This window comes from Mandrillus leucophaeus, unplaced genomic scaffold (assembly GCF_000951045.1).
Source record: "Mandrillus leucophaeus isolate KB7577 unplaced genomic scaffold, Mleu.le_1.0 Scaffold354, whole genome shotgun sequence".
Lineage (NCBI taxonomy): Eukaryota > Metazoa > Chordata > Mammalia > Primates > Cercopithecidae > Mandrillus > Mandrillus leucophaeus.
The window spans coordinates 1,235,711-1,243,431 of NW_012103743.1; the positions used below are offsets into that span (position 1 = coordinate 1,235,711).

A 7,721-nucleotide genomic window follows, 5' to 3' on the forward strand; every position below is an offset into this window, starting at 1 on the left:
AAAAAAAAAAAAAAAAAAAAGAAGTATCCTTTTCTGTAAACTACCTAAAACCACAGTATATCGTGCATATTTCCATATAAAGGTCACTTTGCTTCGATGACACCACATCCTCATTTGTAACTGTCTCCCAAGAGGGGCAGCTCCCTCTTCCCAACTGTCAGAGATTAGAGTTTGTGGGAGCTAAGTCCAGCATCCTCTTCTCTGTTCTTTAGACACCATTTTCCAATGTGCTCTCATAATTTTCATGGCATTAGGTGCCACTAGTGAGATTAGATACCATCCCATATTTAAACATTTAGCCCAGATGTTGCCTTCGAGCTGTGACTTGTGTCTACCTGCTTGCCTGACATCTCTGCATGTCTCACATGGCCAGAACGGATTTCTCAATTCCACCCCACCCTTGCTCTCCTCACTTCCCATCCCAGTAAATGGCTCAAGACACATAGTCTGGGAGACCTTTTCCTCTGTCTACCTCACGGTCTAATTCATTAGCATGTTCTGTCAATTCCTTCTCCAAAATCCTTTCCACTTCATTCCCTTCTCTCCACTCCACAGCCACCATGCCCTCCCTGTTCATGTTGCCATCAGCTTTTCTCTGCATCCTTGTCTAGCCAGCCTGCTGTTGCTTAGAGGGAATTCAGTCAATAATGAGTTGTGTTGAACACAGTGGCTCGTGCCTGTAATTCTAGCACTTTGGGAGGCTGAGGCGGGAGGATCGCTTGTGTCCGGAAGTTCAAGACTAGCCTGGGCAACTTAGTGAAACCCTGTCTCTACAACAAAATAAAAAATTAGCTAGATGCAGTGGCACATGCCTCTAGTCCCAGCCACTCAGGAGGCTAAGGTGGGAGGATCACCTGTATTCCACATCTTTTTTTAACCTACTCCATGATTCATAGATTTTTAACACTTCCAGCTGGGCATGGTGGCTCATGCCTGTAATCCCAGCACTTTGGGAGGCCGAGGTGGGTGGACCACCTGAGGTCGGGAGTTCGAGACCAGCCTGACCAACATGCAAAACCCAGTCTCTACTAAAAATACAAAATTAGCCAGGTGTGGTGACCCATACCTGTGATCCCAGCTACTCAGGAGGCTGAGGCAGGAGAATCACTTGAACCCGTGAGGCAGAGGTTGCAGTGAGCTGAGATCATGCTATTGCATTCCAGCCTGGGCAACAAGAGTGAAACTCCATCTGAAAAAAAAAATAGAATTTTAACTCTTCCTCTACCCACTCCTTGGGTACCAAAATATACCATAAATAAATACATAAAATTTAAAAGCTGCCAATAACCTAGGGAGGTGTGTGCTTTGGTTAGGGGGCTTTTTATTTTGGGGGAAGCTTTTGTGGAACTCCACACACTGGCATCACACCGTTGCATGCCCTATGTGGAAGGAAAGCATCTGAGCAGCTCTTTCCTGGCACTTTTTTCTCTTTTTAGTGCCTCATCTTTGTGATCTTGGACTTCTCTGACAGTTGACATTGTCAAAGATTAGCTTTTCACATGTGTGAGCTGCCCTCCATCACTTCTTTTTTGGGGGGTTTTGTGGATTTTGATGACTAAGACTCCTTGATGCAGCGGTTCATCCAGGAAGCTGATCTTGATCTCATTCTCCCTCCTCCCCCTTCTCCCCAGCTGCCTGCATTTTCAGGCTGCTGTGTGGCTTTGTAGTCAGGGTCACTGACTTGCTGGAATTGTCAGTGGAATCAAATAATTAACAGCTGGGAAATAGAATATTTTAATTTTTAATGTTGCTACTTTTTCTTCCTGCTTGAAGGAATCCAAGTAACTAAACTGGACTCTGGTTTTCTGACTCAGTCCTTCTAGAAGACTTGGACTGAGTGATCATGTAGTTGAGGTGTGTGTAGCAGGCGGACCACCTGCTGGGACTGCGAGATTCTCAAGGGGAAGGACTGGGTCTCATTTATCCCATCTCAGTGCTTAGCAGGATGACCTGGTATAGAGCAGGGAACTGGGAAATGTGGGTCGAGGGATCAGGCACCCCAGTTGGGTCCTTTATGTAAATTAAATGGCAAAAGGCTCCATTCCCTTCTCCTTCTTTCCTACCCTCCACTTTATCTGCAAAATGGGAATGATGAGAGCACCCACTTCGTAGAGTAGTCATGGAGATCAAATGAGAGAATAAAAGTCAAGCACTTAGCCCCTGGTGCATAATAAGTTTTAAATAAGTATACTTTTTCCTCCTTTTCCTTTTTTAAAAATAATATTACCAAATGTCCAGCTTATACACAGTTATAAGACTTAGCTAGCGGGCTAGGTTAGAACTACTAAAAGATCTTTGACAAGCTAAAACTAAGATGCAATTAATGAGATGAAATGAACACGATAGTTTTAAGTTCAGAAAAGGTTACAGAAGTATAAGATAGCTGTGTGGGTGGTTTTCGGTTTTTGGTTTTTGGTTTGCAATCTCATCATTCAACAAAGCTGGGAGTTTTATAGAACTAAAAGCACCATGTAAGCTACTAAAAACAACAACAAAAAAGGCTCATCATTTCTCAGTGTGAATTGACAAAAATGCCAATGCAAATAAAAATAATTATTTTTTATTTTATTTTGTTTGTTTATTTATTTATTTATTTATTTATTTATTTCAAGATGGAGTTTCACTCTTGTTACCCTGGCTGGAGTGCAATGGCATGATCTTGGCTCACTGCAACCTCCGCCTCCTGGGTTCAAGCAATTCTCCTGCCTCAGCCTCCCAAGTAGCTGGGTGGGATTACAGGCATGTGCCACCACACCCAGCTAATTTTTGGATTTTTAGTAGAGACAGGGTTTCACCATGTTGGCCAGGCTGGTCTTGAACTCCTGATCTCAAGTGATCCACCTGCCTTGGTCTCCTAAAGTGCAGGGATTACAGGCATGAGCCACTGCACCCGACTTATTTTTTAAATGGAAATAGTGTTACCTTTAGATCTGGACAAACCTGGGCTTCAACCCCAACTCATCAGCAGAGGAATGAAAAGTCATATAAGAAATAGTGTACATGGTGGCTCAGCTCAGAGCATGGTCTCCAGAGTCAGATGATCTTGTTTAAATCCCAGCTTAAACCCCTACTAGCTGTGCAACCTCAGGCAAGTTATTTGACTTCTCTGTGCTAGCTTCTTCATTGATAAAATGGGAATCAAAATAGCACCTACCTCAGAAGGGTGAGCCCTTTGCACGGTGCCTGGTCGCAAAGGAATTGCTCAGTGTGTGTTAGCTGGCATCATTAGTGACCAGCTGCTTGGCCTTTGACAAGATAATAAGCTGCTCTGAGACTTGGTTTTCTTACCTGGACCATGGACAGGACACATTGCAGGGCTGTTGCAGAGACTAAATGAGAAAGTGTACGTGATGGGTGCCTGGCACAGGTTGGTGCAGAGCGCATAGTAGCTTCTTTCATGATTGAAGGAAACCAAGGGCAACTGTGTCCTCCATGCAGCAGGCGTACCTGGAGTGCTGAGGGCAGAGCTAAGTCTTAGAGTTTGAGACACTGGACAAGATGAGTCAAACGAGGAGAGCACCCTGAGAGTGTTTCCCCTGTCTGCCATCTGGACCAACCTGGGGCAATTTCAGCATTGGGGGCGAAATGTAGGAAACAGGTCACTTCGAGCTGTGATGGAATCTGGGAGGCAGACCAGATGTGATGCCTGGGGATGGGGTGGGAGGGCAGAGTCAGCTCAAGAACTGTAGGTGCAGCGTTGGGGGACAAGGGACAGGAGGCCTGAGAGGAGAGCTACTGAGGCTCCTCTTCCACTCTGAGGCTGGGGTGAGGCAGGGGAAGACCCAGCTGCACTCACCAGCCTCGCTGTGGGAAAAACCCAACTTTGCTGATGGGTGGGGGGGTTCTGTGAAAATCCAGGCCTCCACTGGCCGTGCTGGCCTGAGGTATTTGCTAACCTCACCTTTGTCAGGTGAGGCCCTGACAGCCTCACCAGGGCCACGGCAGTGCAGCCAGCAGGGATCACCAGGACTTTGCCCCAGTCACTCACCTTCCTGAGGTTGAACCAAGATGCTGCCCACAGTGAATCCAGTAATACAAGCAAATGCCAAGCAGGGTGCCAGGCCCATATTGGGGTTGAATCTAAATGAGCCTGTGCCAGTCTCTGCTTCCCAACAGGGAAAATGCAGCCACCTCCCGAGCCAAGAGGGAGTCAAAGCCTCCCCCTGCCTGGAGCTCCACCCTCACACGGGGGGCCCCCGCTGCTTTGTGCTTTCTGCATTTACCCTTCAGGGTTTCAGGGTTTTGGGCTTTGTCATAGCTTCCTGCCTTTGTGTTGACCTTGCCAAGTCCCGTTCAAGCTCTCTGAGCACAGCAAAGCGCCCTCCCTCTCCTCTCGCCCCTTTTGTGTGCCTAGCAAAGAGGCTCCTGGTCTAAGGAGAAGGTCCTTGCCGGAGCGTTGGGCTCCAGTCTTGGCCTTGCCGGGCCTCTATCAAGTACCTTCCTTTCTGGTGCCTTCGTCTCCTTGTTTGTAAAGTGAGCAGTAACATCAGAATCCCTTTAATCTGGGGCCCTTTTTGGCCAACGACCAGGTTCTCACCCAGATGTCCCTCCTGGCAAAAGGCAAACGGAAACAGCTTTTTCTCTTTCGAATCTAATGTCACTCTCTCATCCGCCTGTATCAAGGCTTAGGATCTCCTTAGGCTCAGATGACATCCACAGGAATAAATAACACCCAAAGTTGCTACTGGTAGCTCAGGAAGGAGTTGGGAAAGTAGGGAAAGGGATTTAGAAGTAGGAAGAGAACAAAGAAAGTAGAAGAGGAAAGAAGGTATGAGATGTAGAGATAAGAGCCTCATAAGGGACCCCCAAAACAGCCCTCAGAAGGCTGGGCGCAATGACTCATGCCTATAATCCTGGCATTTTGGGAGGCTGAGGCTGGTGGATCACCTGAGGTCAGGAGTTCAAGAGCAGCCTGGCCAACATGGTGAAACCCCATCTCTACTAAAAATACAAAAATTAGCCAGGCGTGTTGGGATATGCTTATAATCCCAGCTACTTGGGAGGCTGAGGCAGGAGGATCACTTGCACCTGGGAGGCGGAGACTGCAGTGAGCCAAGATCCAGCCACTGCACTCCAGCCTGGGTGACAGAGGGAGATCTCTCTCTCAAAAAAAAAGATAGCTCTCAGATGCACCTGAGCCAAAGCCTCCTCTTCCTCACCCAGAAGATGCTACCCCTGCAAATGGCACACCTCCCAGCCAAGTGTTTGGCGTTAAGCTACAGTCAGGATTCAAGGACAGTCCCTGCAGATCATAGCTGACCCCCCTTTTCCTTGAATAGTCTCTGCCCCACAATGGCAAAGCTGCCCTGACTCAGGGAACTCTCTGTTTTATCACCAGGAAATGCCCAGAGGTGGTGAGAGTGACCAGATGGAAGGCGCCGGTTGTGTGGAAAGGCACTTACAACAAAGCCATCCTAGGAAATTATTATGCCAAACAGAAAATTACGGTGGGATTGACGGCTTTTGCTATTGGAAGGTAGGTGTCACTGATGAAACTGTCCTTGACTGTTTCTTGTTCCACTGTCAAGACATTTTTGTGGAGACTCCTGAACTGATGGAGGCCAGCCATGATTTTTTGATTTATTAGATAGAAGAATGTTTTCATGAAACTGTTTCAGTCTCCTTTCTGCTGAGGCCCTAAAATGCTGAGAACAAAATAATAGTAGTTAAGTCCACTCATTCCTACCTCAAAATGAGGGTCTTGGGTTGCAGGAACACATGTCTGTTCCACCCACCAAGCCCAAGGTCAACAGCATACCCACAACCACCTCCTCCCTGACCACCATGGCTTCCTTGAGAAATTCCACAAGTACTAGCTGCTAGACAGCCCAGAGTGCATCATTCTTTTTCCTATGCTGTACGGCCCAGGACCAACTACAGAGAGATTTATAGCAAGTTCTAGGTGCAGCGTGACCTAAGCACAGTGGCTTTCCATGCTGGAGCACAGCTGACCACTCTTCCATGGGTTCCTCAGATCACTTCTACTTTTTCTCTCATGGAGGATTTGGCCCTAGAAGATTTGCTGGTCAGAGCTTGCTCTTCCAAAGGTTGGATATGTTCCAGTTTCAGCTCCCTTGTTCAGAACATATGATGCAGAAAAACTACAATCATTCTTTCTTGAAAGTTCTAGCTCTAGGCCGGGTGCTGTGGCTCATGCCTGTAATCCCAGAATTTTGGGAGGCCGAGGTGGGTGGATCACAAGGTCAGGAGATCGAGACCATCCTGACTAACACAGTGAAACCCCGTCTCTACTAAAAATACAAAAAATTAGCCGGGCGTGGTGGCACATGCCTGTAGTCCCACTATTTGGGAGGCTGAGGCAGGAGAATCCCTTGAATCTGGGAGGTGAAGGTTGCAGTGAGCCAAGATCGTGCCACCGCACTCCAGCCTGGGTGACACAGGGAGACTCCATCTCAAAAAAAGAAAAAAAAAAAAACCAAAAAACAAAGTTCTAGCTCTAATATTAGTTATTGAAGATAATCCATTTTGCTTTTTTTGGAGAATTTTCCTTTTTCTTTTTTCCAAAATAAAGCTGAAAGTCCAATTTTCCTTTTTTTTTTTTTTTTTCTGCCCTCTGGGCCTTTCCCTCTGTATCTCTTCTGAAGAAGCTTCATGGAAAGTTGATTCTTTGCGTTGTATAAAGAGAGTTGAAGGCTTAGGTTGATTTGAGCTTTGCCAAGGTGGGGCTTAAAGAGAGCTCCGTAAAGATCTGATAGTTCTCCAGCGATAACCTTCCCCAACCCAGAGCCCAGCAGCTGTTACTGTTCTGTCATTCACAATACCAATCAAGTTCTAATGTCACTGAATGTGCGGATCCTAGGGACCTATATGGTTTCTCTAGCAGAGAAAGGTGACTGTGGAGTTTTGACATGTTTACTAGAAGAATCTGTACTCATATAGGTTGGGAGCCACCTAATTAGATTAGGTGAGCCACCCAGCTCACCGAATCCTTTGGCACAAAAGGGGCTAACCCAGCCACGTTGCAGATTGATTTGATCCTGGTGTTTCCAAAAAGAACAGAACATTGCCCAGTGCCCCACAACGGCTTCAGCCATCCAATTCCAGCTCTGCAGAACTAAACTGTAAATCACACATCCTGGTGAAAGCACTCTGCCCTCAGCTCTGAGACAAGAGAGGACTGCTTGTACTCAGCAGCAATAGATCTCTACAAGTGGATTTTGACTTTTAGGAGGTGTAATGTTTGGTTTGTTTTCAAGCAACAATGCATGGAGCCAACTGCAATGCTTTAATCTCTTAACAATGTAAAACCTCGCAATGACTCTCCCCTGTACTTAACTCTACCCCACCCTACCCCAGTATTGTTTCCCAAGCTTCAGAGCACAATACATTTTTCTTGAAGTCCCAGAATACTGAAGGATTTCCTGGCCACTACCCACAGAGCCACACTGAAGTCCTTTTTTATATTCCTCAGATGTATTTTCTCCATTTAAAGAATCAGTACTATAAACCCTTGGATTACCACATGCCAACATTAAAAGCACATTTTATTTTGGTAACAAAGAAAGGGAATCCAAGCAGCAACAAAAAGCGAAAAGATGTGCCAGTCATTATTACTCACAAAACACCATGATTGGCCAGAAGTGTGATCAGCACATTAAATTCAGTCCACATGAGTTTAGGGTTTGGTCAAGTTGTATGAAACCATCTGGCTTATTCTTCCTCTTCCTGGTAATCTCCATAGCATAGCTTCACAAATAGTC

At 46.3% G+C, this 7,721-nt stretch overlaps 1 pseudogene; it reads left to right on the plus strand.

Annotated features, from left to right (window-relative positions):
- Positions 1-7,721, plus strand: part of LOC105546342 — a 28,412-nt pseudogene that overhangs the window by 17,408 nt on the left and 3,283 nt on the right.